This window comes from Diabrotica virgifera, chromosome 3 (assembly GCF_917563875.1).
Source record: "Diabrotica virgifera virgifera chromosome 3, PGI_DIABVI_V3a".
Taxonomy (NCBI): domain Eukaryota; kingdom Metazoa; phylum Arthropoda; class Insecta; order Coleoptera; family Chrysomelidae; genus Diabrotica; species Diabrotica virgifera.
In genome coordinates, this window is record NC_065445.1 from 128,310,012 (window position 1) to 128,332,847 (window position 22,836).

At 32.8% G+C, this 22,836-nt stretch overlaps 1 protein-coding gene across 3 annotated transcripts in view; it reads left to right on the forward strand.

Moving 5' to 3' along the window:
* LOC114339893 (nose resistant to fluoxetine protein 6-like) overlaps nucleotides 1–1,965 on the forward strand; it is a 123,646-nt gene extending 121,681 nt beyond the window's left edge. For all 3 annotated transcript variants that reach the window (XM_050645511.1, XM_050645514.1, XM_050645513.1), the window contains one exon: nucleotides 1,847–1,965. The gene's annotated coding sequence lies outside the window, so the exon portion shown is untranslated. The remainder of the gene's footprint in view (nucleotides 1–1,846) is intronic.
* The last annotated feature ends 20,871 nt before the right edge of the window (nucleotides 1,966–22,836 follow it).

Sequence of the window (22,836 nt, forward strand, 5' to 3'; positions counted from 1 at the left end):
TATACGAGGACTTCTTTATAAAAAACAATATTCCTTTTAAATACGAAGACGGCAAGGAAGTGTTAGTCATTCCGAAAAGAATGCAAACAGAAGTAATTAGAAAATTACACGAGGTAGGACATTTTGCTGTAACAAGAACACAAGATTTAATTCAAAGAGAATGTTACATTCCAAAGCTTAGAGAAAAAATCGAGCACTGTATAAGGAATTGCGTTAAATGTATACTTGGAAGCAAACAAGAAGACAAAGAGGAGGGTTTGTTACATCCGATAGTAAAGATCGATGGGCCTTTACAAACGTTTCATGTTGACCATTTAGGACCCTTAAGGTAGAATTCCGCACCAAGCGACCGAGACAGGAGACCGCGACAGGCGACAGATAGGCGGAGTCTCCCCACGACTGCTCTCAATGCAATTATATCAGGGTAGTTCTGCAGCCCGCGACCGAGACCAGCGACCAACTATCGCCTATCGCGACCTATCTGTCGCCTGTCGCGGTCTCCTGTCTCGGTCGCTTGGTGCGGAATTCTACCTTTAGCTACGACTAACAAAAACTATAATCACATTCTGGTTATTATTGACGATTTTTTGAAATTCGCATGGTTTTACCCTACAAAATCAACGAAGGCGAAAGAAGTTATAGAATGCATGAAGAGACATCAAAAGGATTTCGGAAATCCGCTCCGTATAATATCTGACAGAGGTACCGCATTTACGGCGAAGGAATTCTAAGACTATTGCGAACAAAGAAGCATAAAGTCGACGCCGTTTGAAGTACTGTTCGGTACGAAGATGAAGAATAAAGAAGATCTGAGGATGAAGGAGATCATAGAACAGGAGATAATTAAACAATTTGATGAAGATAGAGAGATGCTGAGAAACGAGAGCCGACGTCAGTTAGTCAAAATTCAAGAGGAAAATAGACGCAGATATGATCTACGAAGAAAAAGGCCGAGAATATACAAAAAGAAGAACTTAGTGGCAATCAAGAGAACACAGTTTGGTGGAGGACTCAAACTGCAGAAGAAATATTTAGGACCGTATGTGGTAGTTCAAGTGAATCCAAATGACAGGTACGAGGTAAAGAAATCTGGATACCATGATGGACCTCAGAGCACTTCAACGTGTGCAGGGTACATGAAGCCGTGGATGGATAACTACATGGAATCCGAGTCGGATTCCGAACAGGATGGCCGAATGTAGGATTGTAAATAGTTTACCTTATATTTTAAATTCCCCTGTATATCATATTTCTTTAATTATTAGTATATACAAACACGAAACGAGTGGTTGTCGGCGAGGCTCTAATTCACAGATGGGTGGGCGTATCTAATCGAGTGGTAGTTGAGTGAGCAGATTCTGTTTATTTTTAAGACGTAAAAATAACAAAGGAGAGCCCTTTGACCCAATTTTTATTACTAATAGGCTAGTTCCCACGAAAGCTAATTTAACCATGAAAAGGGGAAGATTAGCATTAAGTAAAAGAATTTTGGTTGTGTGGGAATATACAGTCAGTCGATTTTAAGATCTCAGCGACGATAGACGTGTTATTTATAATAACACGTAAAAAGACGAATTAATACGGGTATTATATTGATTAGACGCAAATTATCGATAAATACATTCCTTTTTGTAAGAATAAGAACACGTAAGATATTGGTCGCAAATTACACAAGCACTTTTACATTTCGTTAATTTAATAGTAACAATAATTTAGTCATCTATTTTATTAATTAAAACTGTTAAACATCAAACGGACTTTTATTACTATTGTCTTTAAGGAAAACCTACATGTATATGAGTGAGTATCAATTGTTTTTTTTTTAACTTTTATTTTTTTTTTTCAGAAACCCTTACGTGCTAGAGTTGCATTACTTCAGTATTAATATGGTTTTATAAACTGGATCAAAAAGAGTACTGTAAATAAATTTATAATAAAACAAATATAACATTTTCTTGTTTCCTTTCTTATTAATTTTATTTAGTCAGTCACATTGTTATTAATCTTCGTTGTCATCAATTTACTCTGAGCTAATTACAAAAGAGGCCACCTCGATATTTGACAGTATTTATTAGATTTTAAGGAAATGAAGAAATAGCTCGATTTTTTATCTAAGGGTGACACATTTTTACGGTACAGGCATCTGTCATTTGTCAACCCCCCCCTTCCACTTCCCCCACCTCTTATTTTTAAATAGGGAATAAGAGTCGTGTGCTAGCTCAATTAAAAGGTTATTCAATTTTCTATTCAGTAATACAAACATTAACCTAATTATTTATACAGGGTCCAAGAAAAAAATATTTTATATTTTAATTAAAATAATTGACACAAAAAGAAGAAAAAACTGTGTTTTGATAAATAAACATTGCTTTTCGCTTAATTTGAATGTGCAAGCTGCCACCCATCTGCCTCTTGGTGGGTTGAATATTGAATTTAAGCAACAAACAATATTTGTGTATCAAATAAACATTTTTTTATGTTTTCCGTCAGCAGTAGAACGTACTTTGAATTAAATAAATTACATACATTCTTCTTTTTTTGTCAGTTAATTTAATTCAAAATAATTTTTCTTGGACACCCTGTATAAATAATTATATCAATATTAGTATTATTGAATAGAGAATTGAATAAGTTTTCAAATGAGCTAGCACACGACCCGTATTCCCTATTTAAAAATAAGGGGTGGGAGAAGTGGAACGGAGGGGTTGACAAATGACAGATGTATGTACCTTAAAAATTTGTCACCCTTAAATAAAAGATCAAGCTATTTGTTCATTTCCTTAAAATCTAATAAATACTGCCAAATTTCGAGGTGGACTGTTTTCTTTGGCCCACTCTGTATATTAATAATATAGGTACCCAAAGTTCGCAGAGAGTGTGCTACTTTGTTATAAACAAAATGATACCCTCAAATCGTGTTTTTATTTTAATTATTGCTCTATTACTCGAAATATTTTAACTTTACACCAAAAATACCCAAATAAAAATTCACCGTAATTAAATTCTGCATGGAGATTAATTTAATTTAATTGTTGCCGAGATATTCAATTTGTTTCTACCCACCCCCTCTGTGGCTCAGTGGTAAGAGCGCCTACCTTTGGATCGAAAGGTCCGAATGGTCGTGAGTTCGAATCTCACCAGGGTCAGGAATTTTACGTTTATTATAAATTAATAAATGAAAATAATTTCTGTCCTTGTGGGATCGGTAATCACCGGAGGGACCGCAGACGTTCAGATATAATTAGCGTCTCTTTGCAAAGACAATGACGTCGACTTTGCAAAGTAACAAGACACTTACTGAACACACACACACTACACATGACACTCGGTACCTAACTGCAAAAATTCACCGTACCTACCGCCATTAGTTGTCGAGGCAGTAGCTTAATAAAAAAAAAGAAAAAATTTGTTTATAAGCCAAAAATTTGTTTATAATTTTAAAATATTCCTGAGGCCGCTTAAATAGTCCAATTTCAATTCTGTAAAGTACATTAAATAGGTATAGTACCATTCTATACAAAAATCATAGCTCTTCTTTTGTGTCATAATTATTATGGTTATTATAGCCAACGTAAATTTTTAATTAACAATTTGGCCATCGGCTTCTGGAAATACATAATCTATACCAAAAGGGCCTTTGTATCACCAAGTTATTTAATAATTGGTAAATAATTACTTACCTACAATTTTAGTAGAAAATAAAAAATTTTGTTGGGAAAACCCTTTTTCTCCATTTTCCGAGGAAAATTTTCGCCTAAGTAAATAAAAAAAACATGCCTCCATCATCATCATCATCGGTGACCGCTGACAGCCCATGGAGGGCCATGCTCGCCAGTTGGGGCTTCTAGGCTCTAAAGTTTTACATGGTGTGGAGGCCAGCCACACGCATAACTCCTCAAAAGTTCTAACCGATATCTAAAATATTACTTTCTTGTTTCTATTTTGAGGAGGTCTTTTCAGCACTATGTCTGTTTTGCTTGTTTGACTATAGCTGCCATGTTTTTCTTTCCTTTGCTTGTTTTTCCCATTCTCGTATTTCTAGTTCTTTCAAGTCCTGGTTAATACCAGCAATCCATCTCTTTATAGGCCTACCTCTCGGTCTTTTCCCATTTAATTCTTTTCTAAGTACTTTTTTTGTATTTCTCTTATCATCCATTCTTTCTACGTGTCCTAACCAATTCAGTCGTTTACTTCGTGTTCCTTTTATGATAGTCGGTCTGTTAAACAGTCTGCTTATTTCGTGGTTTATTCTTATACGTCATTCTCCATTCTCCTGTATAGGTCCATATAATATATTTTCCTTAAGATTTTTCTTTCTCATCTAAAAAGTTTTTCCTCTTGTTCACTATTCAAGGTTCGTGTTTCTGATGCACACATTACTGCAGGTCTCAGTAATGTTGTGTATATTTTTAGTTTTGAATTAATGGATACTGATTTTGACTTTATGATATTTTGTAGGCTGTAGAAGCATTTGTTTCCAAGCAAAATTCTTGCTGTTACCTCATCGCTGTTTTTATTTCCTTCTGTTATTGTTGATCCTAAATATTTGAAACGGTCCAATCTTTCAAATATTTGTCCGCTAAGAGATATATTGCCTTTCGTTTGTACTTTTTCCCGAGTATTTTGCTCTAATAATTACTCCAATAAACAACAATATAATTTGCAATTTACTTTCGTTCTTCATATTTTGCAGAGTAAAATATTCGTTGTCGCGATAATCCAAGAGGGTCGTATATTCGTGGAATGGGGTATAGATCCTTTATTGTCCAGCTGAGTATGTCTAATATGTCTATATCATCTGCGTAGGCAACGACCTGATTGAGCTTTGTAAATATTGTACCATTCCTATCTATAGGAGTTTTCCTGATTACTTGTTCCATCGCAAGGTTAAAACGTGTTGTTGACAGTGTTAGACCCTTGTGTTAGACCTTCATTATTGTTAAATTTATCGGGTAGTTGATTTGGGATCTTTACTTTTGCTTTGGTGTTGTTTAGGCATAGGTTTACTAATCTGATTAGCTTTTTTTGGCACATTTAACTCTTGTGCATTGCGCTATATAATTCCTTTTTAATTATTGAGTCATACGCTTATTTAAAATCTACAAATAGATGATATAGTTCGGTATTCCGCTAGTAGAATTTTTCCAGCGTTTGCCTTACCGTAAATATTTGGTCTATAATTGACCTGCCTTTCCTGAATCCTCCTTGATCATACCCTGTTGTTTGTTCTATTATATCATTTAGTCTTTTTTCCAATATTTTGCTAAATATTTTATATCCAACGTTTAGTAGTGATATTCCCCGGTGATTATTGCAATCTAACTTATTTCCCTTCTTATGTATAGGGCATATCACTGCAATGTTTCATTGTTCCGGCATTATTTCTGTGGTCCACATTTCTAGTATTAACTTTAATATTTCACTCTGTATTCTATGTCATCCATATTTTAACATTTCTACAGTTACTGTATCGCATGCTGGGGCCTTGTTATTTTTCATTTTTTTTATTACGTTTTTATTTCTGCTTCTGTTGGTGCATATTGGTCTACTTCAGCCTCTCCTACTAATCATAGCTCTTCCATTTTGGAATGTTGATTCTGTTTACTCAACAGTTTTTTAAAATGTTCTCTTCACCGTTTTGGCACTCCTTTTTCATCTGCTATTAAGTCCCCATATTTGTCTTTGCATAATTGTGTTCTTGGTTGGAAACCTTTTTTTTTCAACATTTATTTTCTTGCAGATTAGTTTTATGTTATGTTTCTGTTCATCTTCTTCTAGCCTTTCAATCTTATCTTTATTTTGTTTCCCCTTTTTAAATCTTAAATTTTTTTTAATTGTCGTCTTTATGTAATATATTCCTCTTTGGTTTCTTCCGTAGTGTTGTTCTGCATTTTAAGCCAAGCTTGGTTTTTTGTTCCATTAGTCTCTGACAGTCTTTGTCATACCATCTTTTTTGGCTAGGTTCTTTGCTTCCCCCACTACTTCTTTTGCAGCTGTTTTCACTGCTTCTTTTAAAACCCTCCATTTATCTTCGATATTTCGGACTTGATTTTCATTTACTTGATTATATTGTTCCAATATGTTCTCTATTTTCGTTTCATATCTCGCTCCCTTTTCCTTATTAGAGGCCAATATATCTAAAGCCTATTTGATCTTTTTTGCACCTTTCTCTGTTTTTTTGGCGGTAATTTTTTGTTTATATTTAATTAGCAGAATGTGGTGTTTGGAGCTGCTGTTTTCCCCTCTATGACTTCTCACATCTGAAATGTCTGAGGCAGGTCTTGCTTCTATTAAGACGTGGTCGATCTGGTTTCTTATTTTCATATTGGGAGAAACCCATGTTTCTTTGTGGATATTTTTATGTGGAAATATTGTACTGCTTATCACCATTTTTTTGTCTGTTTCAAAATCTATGATTCTTTGCCCGTTGTCATTACTTATTTCGTGCAGGCTATGTATACCTATCGTTCCCTAATATAATTCCTCTCTTCCTATTTTTGCGTTTGAATCTCCTAAAATTATTTTAACGCTATAATTGTTTATATTTGACACTTCTTGGTCTAATCTGGCATAAAAATTTTCTTTTTCTTCTGCTTCTTTGTCCTCTGTAGGTGCGTGTACATTAATGAAATTAATATCAAAGAACTTGCCTTTCATTTTCAAAATAGCTATCCTTTCATTTATGTTAGTAAAGGTTTTTACCGTATGCTTGTATCTTTCACTTATTATGTAGCCCATTCCACCTTGCCCACCTCTTGAATTACCATGGCATATTGATATTTTCCATATTCCCAGATGTCTTCGTTCTGCCATCTCATTTCATATCATGCAACGCTAAAATATCTATTTTGTAGATTTTTCTTGTTCAATAAGATTTTGTAGTTCTCCTATTAGACCAGGGCGCATCGGTAAAAATATTAGTACATTTGGACGTTGAGAGGTGACTCAAATTTTTTTGCAGAAATTGCTTGAAAATAAATCAAATATTAATATTTGAGTTATCCTCCCTCTCAAAAATGTCCGGAACATTGTTTAAATAATCAAAATATCAAAAAATTAAGGAAAAATTCGATTTTTTTCTTCGTTTTTTGATAATAACTTTAAAAGTATTCATTTCCGAGAAAAGTTGAACTAGCATAAAAGTTGCGTAATTAAATTTTCTACAATATAGAATTAGTTAAAGACTTAAAAAATAGTCACCCTTGTTGCAAAATAGCAATAATTGCGAAAAAAACTATACAAAAACAAGTATTCGCATTTTACGTTTTTCAACCATTTATGCTACACTTAGAACCTTCATATTTCACTCAGAAAAACTTTATGATAGAGTAAAACAATATTGTAAATTTTATTAAGATCGGTTTAATAGATTTTGGAAAATAAATTTTGAAATCCAGCTTTCGCAAAAAAAATTCATTTTTTCAAAATGTTACAGGACTGAAAATAAAGCAGATAGCAAATTGAATTTTTTTTGTGTATAGAATTTTATATACAGTGCTAGTCAAAAGTCCGTACCCCCCCTCGTATCTTTTGAACGGTTATACTTATAATAGTGAAATTAGGAGGGAGGAAATAAACGGATGTAGGCTTCTTAACCAATCATGACAGGTGACGTAATAGTGACAGATGACGTTACAGCGCCACTATGACAGATAATTTTAAATGGGACCTTATGGCAAGTGATACCTCGTTTGAAAGGTATTGAAAATACCTATTCAGTCATACTAATTTTGTTTGAGTTTAAGCTCATTTTGATGAATAAATGAAATAATATAAAATTGTAGTTTCGCATTTAATTAATAAAAATTCAAACCTCCGCCTATGATTACATGTCAAAAAGGCTGACGTTGACGTAAAAACTACTAGAGAACTGAAAAACGTCAACTTTTTTGACAAAAAAACGTTTTTACCACTGACGCCGTGGCAATTAATCGATTTTAATTTTGCAAATTGTAAATAAAAGGTACAGTACACTTCTATAAGCAAAAAAATTTCAACTTGCTATCTGCTTTATTTTAAGTCCTGTAACATTTTGAAAAAATGAATTTTTTTTGCGAAAGCTGGATTGCAAAATTTATTTTGCAAAATCTATTGAACCGATCTTAATAAAATTTAGAGTGTTGTTTTACTGTATCATAAAGTTTTTCTGGGTGAAATATAAAGGTCCTAAGTGTAGCATAAATGGTTGAAAAACGTAAAATGCGAATACTTGTTTTTGTATGTTTTTTTCGAAATTATTGCTATTTTGCAACTAGGGCGACTATTTTTAAAATTTTTGACCAATTCTGTGTTGTAGGAAATTTAATTACGCAACTTTTTTGTTAGTACAACTTTTCTCGGAAATGAATACTGTTAAAGTTATAATCAAAAAACGAAGAAAAAAACCGAATTTTTCCTTCATTTTTTGATATTTTGATTATTTAAATAATGTTCCGGACCTTTTTGAGAGGGAGGATAACTCAAATATTATTATTTGATTTATTTTCAAGCAATTTCTGCAAAAAAATTTGAGTCACCTCTCAACGTCCATCTCAAAACAGATGCGTCCTAGACTATATTTCTCCTAATGTTCTTATATTTCAAGTTCCAATTAAAATTTTTCCACTTTTCTTATTTTTTTTTCATGTTGTACTTATTGTATCTTTTTGTTTGTTTTGTCCTCTTTTTTAGTTTCTTCCGTACCTTCAATCTTTATGTCGCCATCGTGGCCCCTTTTTATTTCATTATTTCTTTTTGTATTTTGATTTTTTGCGTTAATTTGACTAGAGCTTGGAAAATCCTCCAAACGTGCCTCCATGCAGAATTTAATTACGGTGACAGAATGTGTATGTATCGATCTATAAATTGGTGCCGAAATTTGTAATTATTACTGTAAATACTAGTTACTAAAATGAGTTTTCGCGCAAATAGTGACTAATAACAATTTTGTAACGTGTAAATCATCAAGAACAAGCCGTAACTTCGTTCAGTAAGAGATTTTTACTTAACAATCTTTCAACTTAAACAAATTCAGTGTCAAACTGTCAATAGTATTCCACTGTTGCTATCACGTCCCAACGGACGCCAACAGTTAGGCAACCAGTATTGCAGTGATGTATCGAAGGTTATCACTTATTTCTAGATATCCAAAGCGTTAATATAAACAAATTCAAGTTACTTTTGACTACATGAGTAACAACTTAAATTAATGTTCCCCCACTGTTAGCAACACCATGTCTGGACCCGATTCTTCCAGTAATCTTACTAGTTCATATGCAACTGCTACTATGACTACACCGCGTCCGAAGTATCCGAAGAAGATCGAAGCAATTTTAATTCATGCAGAACCAAATTTAATACTACTCGACTATGTCAAAGCCATAGGTAATATTGTTAATCCGAAAAACATCTGCTTCGCCTCAAGAATTTCCAATAACAGAATCTGTATCTACCTTACAAATTCTGAACCCGTCGATCAAATTAAAACTGAACATCCTACAATTAAAATAAATACAGTTGAACTACCAGTACGCAGACTAGTAACACCAGCTAAAAGGCTTATATTTTCCAGCGTTTGTCCATAAATCCCACACGACACCACAGAAAAACATCTCAAGGATCTAGGTCTACAACTCGCGTCACCAGTCTCATATCTAAAATCTGGAATTCCCGGTGATGTATTTACTCATATTATGAGTTTCAGAAGACAAGTATATGTCACTCCATCCACAGAAAACTTTGAGCTCCAAACTTCAATAATAATCCCTTTTGACAACAACTCTCACAGGCTATTTCTCTCTACGGATAAAATGGTTTGTTTTTTATGCAAACTACATGGTCACACGGCAAATAATTGTCAAAATCCTCCTAGAAATCCTTCACTAAATGAACAATCGTTCCCTACTGAACCCAATCCCACTTCCCCAATATCAAATAATGACACACTTTCAAACCCAACAAATAGTCTAGATCTTAGTCAACAAATAAATACAGTCGATGTTCCCATTACTTCCATAACCCCAAATAATGATTTTCTTCCCCCATCCACCAGTCAGAAACGAAGTCGTTCTGACTTCAGTGATACAAGCTCTTTAGAAACACAAACTTCTGAAAATACACCGACTAAAATCAATGAAATGCCCACATCAGATATAATTGTTCCCACTAAACATAGAGCCAAAAGATCTAAGAAAGACTCCCCCGATAAGTCTAAATTAACTAATTCCACAATTCACACTATCCAAAATCTTTTTCAAGAAAATCCAGACTCATTTTCCCTTCCTGTTGAAAATTTCCTAGCCTTCCTTGAAAATACATTCGGCAGTGATAACCCCTTGCACGAAGCACAGGAGTTCACTCCAAATGTCCAGGCACTCCTTAACGATATGTCAAAAATATATCCCTCACTTGAAGACAGAACAGCGAAAAAGAGATTCACAAGAGTCTCTAAGAAAATTAAAAAACAGTTAAATATAGATAACACAGAAACGGAAAGTACAGCATCTCAATCAACCAATAATGATAACGATTATCTCTCAGACTCTTCCTTAACTACCTAAAGCCATTTTTACTTTCACGCTAGTTCAGTGGAATTGCGATGGGTTTTACCCTCGCTTAGAACGTATACAACAGCTAATTAACAATACAGAAGCCGATATAATTTGCTTTCAAGAGACTAATTTTAAAGACTCTCAAAAACGAGAGCTTAAGAACTTTGAAGGTTACCATTTTCTTCGAACAACATTTACTAGAGCAAGTGAAGGAACCTCTATTTTCGTGTCTAACGATTTATTTTCTATACATCATATTCTAACCACTAATTTGGAGGCTATAGAAGTAACTATCTGGTGTCCTGATAAAATAACTATATGCAGTATTTATATTCCACCTAACTATAACCTCACTGAAATCGAGTTACATGATTTAGTCCGCCAACTACCTAGCCCATTTATACTAGTCGGAGACTTCAACGCACATAATACTATGTGGGGCTCCAAGAAAACATTTCCGAAGAGGAAAAATCATAGAAACCGTATTGAATTGAAATAATGCTTGTTTGATGAACAGTGGAGCTAACACATATTTTAATATCACATCAGGAAGTTACTCGTCTATTGACTTAAGTATATGTGATCCCAAGTTATGTGTGTGTGGAGAGAAAGAGATGGCATTAGACAAAGCGTCTTTTTGCCACAGAATTTTGTTATAGATATGTTTAAATTTTTATCTTAGAATCATTTATAAACTTGATTAAGATATTAAATATAGATTTGTCAGAATAAGATAAAAGATTGCTGATGCTAACTGGAAGGCTAATGTTAAGGTTAATTAAACCTAAATATAAGTTTTGAGTCTGTTCCCTATGATTAAGACAATCCAAGAATACATGGTTCAGATCCCCGATGGACTCATAGTTACACGGACAGAAGGGAGTTTCATAGATTCCAATCCTATGTAGATGCTCTGGAAAAAGGCCATGGTTAAGTTTTAGCCGGGTTATTAATGAGGAATGTACTTTGTTATAATTGTAGTTAAAATGAGGTATACATTTGGGTAATAATGGGTGAATAGAAAAGTAATGATTTCTTGATGTCTGCTGAACATCTTCGTATTTGGACCTCCATCTTTCCCTGCCAACACTTCTGATAACAGAAAATAGGTCTTTGAAGTTGAAAATGTTTGTGATTTCTGGTATCTCGGATGTATTTTTTGCCATTCCGTCCACTATTTCGTTTCCAACCACTCCGCTATGTCCTTTAACCCACAGTAAAGTAACTGTTTTTTTAGTGGATTTTAGATTATGTAATGTTTTTTTGATATCAAGAATACTGGAGTTTTGGAAATTATCTAATGGATGGCTACAAATAGCTTGTAGTACTGCCTGAGAGTCTGAGACTACTACAACGTTCTCGCAATAATTAGAAGCACACCAAGTTAGTGCTTTCTGTATGGCAGCAGACTCGGCTGTAAAAATAGAACAGCAATCCGGAATTCGGTATTTTTCTGCATAATTGTTGTTTGAAACAAAAAATGCGAAACCAGTACTTTCATCTGTTTTTGATCCATCTGTATAAATTACTGTTAAATTTTTCCCTAATTTGTTTAGTATGGATTTAAATATAAGATTTGTTAAAGTTGGCAAGTCTGAATAAGATGGCATTATAATGGTTGGTTTGTCTATCAGAACTTCAAAGTCATGTTCGAAAATAGGAAATTTTGGTAGCTGTGAAATATAAGGTTGGTAAAGATTCGTATCGATAAAAGATTCTGTAAGAGGAGGCGAATTTTTTATCCTCCAGTAAGAATTTGTTAAATTTTCTGTCGAAAGCAGACCTATTTTGTGAACCATAGTTGTATTAAACGTTCTGTATTTTATTAGACATTTGTTTGCTAATATTTGCCTACGTATGTATAAAGGTGGTTCTTGAGCTTCTGCTAGAACTGCATGACTTGGTGAGGACATCATAGCTCCTAGACAGATTTTTATAGATTTATATTGTATTCTGTCTAGTGTTAAAAGATTTGTTTTGCAAGTAGAACCATAAAGAATACAGCCATAATCTAGAATGGATCGTATGTAGGATCTATAAAACATTAAGGAGATATATTGGTCTGCACCCCAACTTTTTTTGGAAACGAAACGCAGAAGGTTAATTCCACGCTCTGACCTTTGTTTCACATATTTTATATGGCTAGACCACAAGAGTTTTTTATCTAGGATCATGCCCAGATACTTATACTCTTCTTCTAAGGGAAAAGCATAATCACCTATATGGCATTTGCCTCTGATTTTTTGTCTACGTCTTGTAAAACATACAATCGAAGACTTATCTTTTGATATGCTAAATCCCATGTTTTTAACCCACCTATCTATATTCCTAAAGTTACGTTTTAGATTAAACATACAATCATCGTAGGATTTATGGCTGGTATATAAACATATATCATCGGCATACTGTATTATTTTACATTTGTCATCTATCAGGTCATGCAGATCTGCAGTGTAAACATTAAATAACAAAGGGCTTAGAATTGAGCCTTGTGGAAGACCGTTATATAATATTCTTGGACCGTGTAATACATTATTATGGTCACGTAAATATATTTTTCTGTTAACATACAAATTCAATATATTTACAGATAATCTTTTATCGATACCACATGCCACCATTTTTGAATATAATATATCCAAATCAACCACGTCATACGCACCCTTTAAATCTATAAACAAACATAGCATAAATTCGTTCTTTGAGAAGCAAAGTTGAATATCCGAAACTAAATGTATGAGAGCATCAATTGTGCCTCGACCTCTACGAAATCCATACTGTGAATAGGGAAAAACTGCTTTACTTTCTAAAAGATGTTCTACTCTCAATTTTATTAGTCTTTCAAGAGATTTTGTTACACATGATAATAAGGAGATGGGCCTATAAGATGATGGAAGTTCTGGATTTTTGTTGAATTTAAGTATAGGACATATGACTATATTTTTTAAAGTGTCGCAATATTCTTGTTTCAACCACCAATTATTAAAGATTTGTAAGAGAATGTGTTTAGCATTTAATGGCAATTTGTCCAATATTTTATAGGTAAAACCATCTAAACCAGGTGCTGTATTTCTGCTTTTTTTAAGAGCAAACTCTAGTTCTGAAAAAGTAAAAGGTTTTGACATGTGATCTATGTTAGTATTAAAACGAAAAATGTCTATGTTATTATCAGCAATATTACCTGGGGCAGATGAAGGTGCAAGTTGATCTAGTAATTTATTAATGAGATCTTCAGAAAGTTGTGGTTTCTTATTGTATTGATTATTGTTGGAAAATGATCTTACAGTTCTCCAAATTTTTGAGAGAGGAGTACTTTTGTTCAAGCCATTTAAAAAATGAATCCAGCTACATTTTTTTTTCATTTTAAATAACCGTCTGGCTTGGGCTGCAATGTTTTTATAAATTATGTAATTATTATAGTTACTTTGCATTCGGTATGCTTTTAAAGCTTCTGATCGTTTTTTTATTATATGTGTACATTCCTCATCCCACCAATAGGGCCTTGGGGTTGAAGGAGTAAAGGGTTTCTTTATGGGCATAGATTTAGAGGCGACAATGGAAATAGTTTGAAAAAGTTGAGCTGTCTGCTCATCGTTTGAAAGATCATCGGTTGTTGAAAAGGTAGAAAGTTGATTCTCTAAATATGTATGGAACAGTTTCCAGTCAGCGCGGGATTCATTCCATTTGGTTGATGGATTAATAAGAAAAGAAGAAGGATTAATTTTAAGTTCTATTTTAATAGGAAAATGATCGGATCCCAGTGTGTCAGAGTGTACTGACCAGTTTATACGGTTTGTTAATGTAGCTGATGTGATAGTCAAATCAACGGCAGACTGATTCCCACTTGGACCGATTCTAGTAGGTGTTCCGTCATTTTGAAAGACTAGTTCGAGAAAATCCATACTTTCGACTAAAGTTCTACCATTACAGTCATCCGGGATCGGACCCCACATGCAATGGTGGGCATTAAAATCACCACAAAAAACTGTTTTATTAAAATCAAATTGTTTGAATAAATGTATCCAATCTGTTTTATCTACTCTGATGTCAGGAGGTCTATATATAGACACAAAAGATATATTAATTTTATTAAGTAAGACTGCACACACTTCTATTCCACTATTAAAATTATAGTTAATATTTATTATTTGATAATCAATGCTCTTTAATATGAAAATACCTACGCCACCATATCCGCTGTCACGACATTTTGAAACAAAATTATATCCTTTTAATTTAAAATCCATTTGGCTTTTCAACCAAGTTTCGGATAAAATAATAGTATCTACATGAAAATTATTAATATAATTTACAAGATTATCCCTATTGCTAACTAAAGATCTACAATTCCATTGTAAAATATTTAATAATGATTGACTAGGCTGATTGTGTTTATCCATTTGGAAGTTAGTGACTGCTGTCATTAAGACTAGTCCCTATATTATCCGTTTCTGTGTTAGTACCTGTATCTTCTAGATTATTAGAAATAAGTTTTCTTAATTCATTTTCTAAATTGCATATGGGTTGAGATTGATTAGTAGTATCTATGAGTTGGTTTATATGAGATGTCACAAGTAATATAAGTTTCTCTTTATAGTCAATAAATTCGTCCCTGTAAGGATTAGGGATTATCGGATTAGATTTAGGGGTGGGTCTTTTGCTAGTTGAGGCAGAGGAATGGGGTAGAATTGGAGGGGAAGTTGCTTTACGTTTATTAGCTGTATTTGTTGTGTTACTAAATCTTTTTGCCGGATTATTTAATGTGAAATTAGAGGTATTGTTAGTTGGGTTAGGTAAGCTTGGAAAATTAGTAATGTTATTTAAAATAGCAAATCTATTATTAGTAGTTATTTTTGCGTAGTTCGGGTTGTTATGTAGTTGCTCTGCTTCTTTGAAATTTATATTTTCTGTTGCCATTATTGTCTTGATTTTTCTCTGTTTCTCGTATATTGGACACTTTCTTGACAACGAGGTGTGCTCGTTAGTTTTACAATATATGCATAGATTATTTCCACTACAATTTTCTTCTGTATGAGAAGTGTCTGTACATTTTTTACATTTACTCTCCTTGGATTTACATAATCTAGAGCTATGTCCGTACATAAGACATTTGTAGCATTGCACCACTGGATGCACGTAAGGATCAACTACGAAGTTACATAAGTTAATTATTATGTTTTGGGGAACTTCATTGCCCAAAAATTCTACAATAATTATTTGTCTTGGTACTAATTGAGTAGTACCGTCGCTGTTGGTTATTTTTCTTTGCATTCTTTGTACATTCACCACCTGCTTTTCAGAAATGATTGCGTCTTTCAGGTAATCCTCCGAAAAGAACGTGTCAACCATTCTGACTACGCCCTTTCTGTGCGTGTAAAATTTAGGGATATATGCTATTAGATCGTTTTTAATTATCAATTCATGATTAATTAATTTATTTGCTGCAGAATAAGTTTTTAATATGACTTTTACCCTACTAATACCTACCGTTTTTATGTCTACTACATCATGTTTTATTAAAGGATCATTTAACAAAAAAGAACCGACCCTGATTGGAAATAATCTTCCAATACTAGAATTTTTATGTTCAATATAAACAAAGAATGGTGCCTTGTCATCAGATTTATACCTATTATCAAAATCGATTAAATTATTTACAGACCTGTTGTTATCCATATTAGTTTTTTTAGAGTTGTTTTGGTCAGGCGGTTCGCCAGAACCTATTGACTCTGCTTCCATATTTACCTAGTTTTTGTTGAAAAACTTTATGACTCTAATATATCAGTTTATTAGCACTAATTAAATAAATTCACAAAATATCACAATAGCAATTATTTTGAAAACACCGAAGACAATAATATTGGAGCGACCTTCACTCTATGATTGTCGAAACGATACTGGCGTATTTGTTTAGATGGGGTTTATGCAAAATATTCAAAGTGATTAATTTTGTTTGGGATTTATATAAAATATTAAAAGTGATAATAATAAGCAAATGATATTAATTTTGAAGACACGCTTGGTTGGGGCGGCACGGACTGGTGATCCCAAGTTAGCTGATTCACTCTCATGTTATACGTTAGATAGCCTATACGATAGTAATCATTTCCCGATAGTCATAACAAATAGTCATAAAAAACATTGCACCGTCACTAAGTGGAATATTGCTAAAGCAGACTGGAATCATTTCAAAAGTAGTGCCGAAAACCTACTCTCATTAGTACAAGAGTCTGAAGATATTGACGAGAAAATAACTCTTTTTAACAATTGCATTATCATGGCTGCAGAAACTCATGTCCAGAACATATCAATATGCCTATCTAAAAAGGCTGTACCATGGTGGAATCCAGAATGCGAACAAATAGTACAAGAATGTAAAACTGCTCTTAACATATATCGAAGAAAGAGAAGTCAAGAAAACCTGACTTGCTTCAAAAGACTAAAAGCTAAAGCTAAATATATTGTTAAAAAGAGTAAGAAAGATTCCTGGCAAAATTTTGTTTCGACTCTTACCAGTGATACTTCTCCAACACAAGTGTGGACAAAAATAAGACAAATTAAAGGACAGAAATCTTCACCAAAAATCCCAGCAATTACACAGAAAGGAAAAGTAATTACAGATAACCAATCAATTTCGCATATTATGGCTGAAAGTTTCGCACTGAAATTTAGATATGAACTCGAGCATAACCAAAATCTAAATGAGCAAAATTTGTTAACTTCTCACACTCCTCAAATTAGTAGACATGATATAGCCGCTATCAACCTCCCTTTTACACTAGAAGAATTAACAGTAGCTCTAGCGTCTTGTAAAAACTCCACTGCCGGGTCAGATAATATTCCATATATATTTTTAAAAAATTTATCTGAATCCAGCCTTGCAAAACTTCTTAATCTGTACAATAAAATATGGCTTACTAAGAAATTTCCTCGTATATGGTCCGAATCAATCATCATTAAAGCTCGGATTATAGGCAAAATGCCTTTTTTTGCCTATTTTGCCTATTATAATTGTTTATTGCACTTTTTGCTTTTTTTTTCATAAATTCCGCCTATTTGTGCCTTTTTTTGAAATGTCATGGTACTACCCATGATATTATTCTATTACTAAACCATTCTATAATAAAATTTGGGTCAATAATAATATATCAATGGTTTGTTTATAAACAGATTTCTAGGAAAATGTACCTGATCGGGACTTGAGGGTTAACTATTTGGAAATCCCTAAGCTTTATTAGTTTATTGTCAGTTGTACAGTCGGTTACTGTATCAGAGTTTAGTCACAAATTGCTATATCCTAGTTTAGTTTTGTTGCGTATACCGAAAAGCAAAGAACACGTTTTAAGACGTTTTTAGACATTTGTGTGAAAAGATGACATCTAAATTAAGGCTATGGATCGCACCTTATTCGGAAATTTCTCTAGAAGGAGATGGAGCATTTTGTAATCCATGCGGCAAATCGGTAAGTTTTATTTTTTCTCTTTTTTTCTCGTCCCACAACATAATTAAATTCTAAAGCGGTTTTAGAATTCTAATTATTTTTTTAATTCTCAGATTTCAAGTAGAAAAAAGAACTTTATTGACCAGCATTGTGGAACCCCACTTCATAAACCTAATTTGGAAAAATTAAATTCCGCTAAGTTAGCCCAAATATTTCTGCGGGATAGTTTAAGCAGTTTAAAAAAACGCTGGACGGAAGGGCCGCCCGAGAACCTTATCGTACCGATCTATTATTATCGTTATCGTACTAGATACTGGCATTCTATAAAAATAACAAAGTTACTCGTTATTTTGATATTTTAGAAACACCTTGTATACTCGAAAATATTTTATGGTTCTACGCATCATTAATTCCCGCATTTGAGAAAATGTTCGGGGACACACTATACAGGGTGTCCCGAAAAGATTGGTCATAAATTATACCACAGATTCTGGGGTCAAAAATAGGTTGATTGAACCTCACTTACCTATATACAATAGTGCACACAATAAAAGTTACAGCCCTTTGAAGTTACAAAATGAAAATCGATTTTTTTTCATATATCGAAAACTCTCAGAGATTTTTTATTGAAAATTGACATGTGGCATTTTTACGACAGCAATATCTTAAAAAAAAAATTAAGTAAAATTTGTGCACCCCATACAAATTTTATGGGGGTTTTGTTCCCTTAAACCCCCCCAAACTTTTGTGTACGTTCCAATTAAATTATTATTGTGGCACTATTAGTTAAACACATTATTTTTAAAACTTTTTTGCCTCTTAGTACTTTTTCGATAAGCCAGTGTTTATCGAGATATTTTGAATATTTGTCGAATCCACCACATATTTGTATATGGTTAAGTACGGTTATAGAGACCTGTTAATAATCTGAAAATTTATTTATAATTTACATTTTTAGGTATATTTTGAAAAAGAAGCTACATCTCGATAAAAGGTGACTTATGAACAAAAGACTAAGAGACAAAAGTTTTAAAAACACTGTGTTTAACTAATGGTACCTTAATAATAGTTTAATTGGAACGTACACAAACATTAGGGGGGTTTAAAGGAACAAAACCCCAATAAAATTTTTACGTAAATATATTGAAAAAGAAGCCGCATCTCAATAAAAACTGGCTTATCGAAAAAATACTAAGAGGCAAAAAAGTTTTAAAAACGTTGTGTTTAACTAATGGTACCACAATAATGAATTAATTGGAACGTACACAAAAGTTTGGGGGGGTTTAAGGGAACAAAATCCCCATAAATTTTTTATGGGGTGGACAAATTTCACTATAATTTTGTTTTAAGATGTTCCTGACATAAGAATTATACATGTCCATTTTCAATAAAAAATCTCTAATAGTTTTCGATATATTGAAAAAAATCGATTTTCATTTTGTAACTTCAAAGGGCTGTAACTTTTTTTGTGAGCACATTTGTACTAAGGTAAGTTAGGTTCAATCGAACTATTTTTGACCCCAGAATGTGTGGTATAATTTATGACCATTCTTTTCGGGACACCCTGTATATTATTGCATACATCAATAGAATATTAGTCATACTTTCATTTCAAATTAGTCCATTTTTCTGAGAAATTAATAGTTTACAATATTTGCATTTTACTGCATGGATTGTAATGAAATTTTTGGAGTAGCCCAAAGCCCAATCTCCTAATTCAAAATCTATCCTATATACTATGGCGCTTTTACCATGGGGGCGGTTCTCACCACTTCTCGAGGATAGAACATTTTTATTTTCGAATTGCATGGAGCAAAAGGAAGAATTTTAAGAAAATTTAGAAATGCGCTCTATAATTTGATCTTATTTTTTTCACCCGTCCAACTTTTTGAAAGTAGAAATAACACTATATTAAGAGGTATAGAAAAAGAAAAACAATGCATTTAAATTCTGGTGAATGAGGGTTTAAATGTATGTACTTCTCATTTTTCCTTAAAGTACATTAGTCATATATTTTTTTGCACCAGATCTCGCTTAGTTTGAATGTAACCGACATTTAACGGTGCTCGTTTTAAAGGCCTTTTCAAACACTACAAAAGCATGAGCACTTTGAGCATGCACCAAAAAAACAAACTCTTTTACCTACCATATCTCTTTTTGTATTATAAATAGAAAATTTACGAAGGAACGAATCTCTTTGTTATTTATAATTAAAAAAAAAATTATATAGTGTTTTTAGTTTGATGCATAGTTTTTAAGGTATTCACAAAAAACTGTCCGAAAACGTGTCATTTTTAAATGAAAATGGCCAATTTTCAACTACGCATAACTCAAAAAGTATTGAGTTCTCAAAAAAAAGTATAGATCAGTTTTTGCTTAAAAATAGGTTCTCTAGCCACTTCCATGCTTATTTTGACCAATAAATTTTCCACCGCCTTGAAGGGGTGGGAATTGCCCCAAGATAAAAGCGCCATAGTATATAGGGTAGATTTTGTTTCTTGAGCTATTCCCTACTTACTGTGAAAATATCAAGTACATCGATGTAGTAGGATGGAATTCGGAGCCAAATACCCTCATTGACTGCCCTATAATAATGCTCTGCTATGATCGCGTGAGAGGGGACACACATAAGATTCTAGCAAAATTTCAATTTTCTGTAACTTTTCAAGTTTTTGAGTTACAGCAACGAGTTTTATGTCATTGGAAAAATAATTTTACATTCTTTCAAAATATGTAAAAATATACAGGGCGTATGCAAAAAATTAAGATTTTTTTTTTCATTTCCGGTTAAACCGGAAGCCATATCGTGGGTAAAATTTATTGTGCTAATAGATAACAAAGTACTATATATTATGTCTGCCAAATTTCAAATTTTAGTTTCTATTACAGAGGTAGTTACGGGCACTCGAATATTTTTTTATAAAAAATTCATAACTCCCCTTCTATGAGGTGTTAAGAAATCTGACTAATGTTATTCAATTTACTGATAGGACATCAAAAATATATCAAAAAATAAACAAATTCCTTGGAGTCATTTTTGAGAAAATTTAGTTCAAATTTATGTCAAATTTTGACCCCTTAAATATAGGCAACCCATAACTTTTTATGAAAAACGATAATATTCTTGTTGTAGCCCCATCTTTAGGCTATATAAATGTTTTTTCAAATTAAATTTATCTTAAACAAGTTTTTAGATTGGTAGGGAAATGTATCGTGTTTATAATAAACATAGCAATAATGAAAAGTCACATTCTAATGTTTTGACAGTTCTCTTACGTCAAAAATTTTGACCTACGTAATAACGTTTTTGTAGTAAAAATACTATACATACTTCCGACATGTTTTTTTATTTGCTTTTTAGACTCAGAGGGACTCAAAACGTCGAAAAAAGTGAAATCTGAAAAAAAATTTTTTGCACGATTCTATAACTTTACCTATTATACTCATACTGCGTATGTAGTACGATAAAGTAAAAAAGGAGGAAGACGCATTTAAATTTGATTTATGCCAGATGATGATTGCATCCAACATTCCTCTATATAAAGTTAATAACCCTACTTTTAAATGCTTTTTCGAAAAATATCTTAATAAATTCTTACCGGACGAGAGTACATTGAGAAAACATACTGTGGAAAAATGTTACGTGGAATGCATTTCAAAAATTAAGCGGGAGTTAGAGGGCAATTTTTTGTATATTATTGTGGATGAAACGACAGATGTATGCGGCAAGTATATAGCTAATTTAATGATTGGAATTTTGAACGAAAACTTTGCGAGAAAACCTTATTTAGTTGCCGTTAAAGAATTGGAAAAAACAAACAATTTAACAATAAGTCGATTTATACAAGTTAGTTTAACAAACCTCTTTTTACCCAACCCTATACCAGTGAATAAAATAGTTTTAATGCTTTCAGATGCTGCGGCATATATGTTAAAAGCTGCTGTTAATTTAAAGATTTTTTATCCTAATTTAATTCATTGCACTTGTGTAGCCCACGGGGTAAATAGAATTGCTGAAGAAATAAGAAATCTGTTTCCGTTGGTAAATAATTTTATAAATTTTATGAAAAAAGTTTTTGTATAGGCTCCGTTGAGGGTGCAAATATATAAAGAAAGACTTCCCGGTGTCCCTTTGCCACCTAAACCAGTAATTACAAGGTGGGGAACCCGGCTCGAAGCAGTTTTTTTTTTACTTTGAACACTGCAATGAAATAGAATTAGTTATGTCAGAATTTGATGATGATATTTCCGAAGCCATTCGAGAAGCAAAAAAAAATATTAAAAAATCCCAAATTGAAACAGGAACTCGCTTATATCAATGACAATTATAAATTAATAGTTACCACAATTACCTTATTAGAACAGTATTAGTGTGTCTTCCGAACAGTAAGGTTGGTTTTGTTACACGCGCTTAATTACTTTTTGCTCGAATTTAGGCAGGTAGATATTTTATTTTGGTTTGTTATTTCATAAACCCATAGTTAAGGTAAGTACAAGTTTTTTAATATTATAATGAGTAACTCTTCCGACGGGGGTACTCCCCCGTCTGGAAAAGACCCACCAGATGAGAAAGATATACAAGGCGAAATGGAAATTGATAATAAAATATATAATTTAGACAACAAATATATTTCGACAGACATCGGACCGTACTATGTTATCGTTGAACCGGTTGATCAAAAAAGTCATTTATCGGCTGTTAAAGTTGGGCACTATTTATTTAAAAATACTACTTTTAACACACATGTTATTGACATAAAATTAGTCGGGAGAAATAAAGTAAAAATTATTTTTAAATCTTATAATATTGCTAATGCCATTATAGGACATAAATTAATAAAAGATAACAATTTGATCGCGTATATA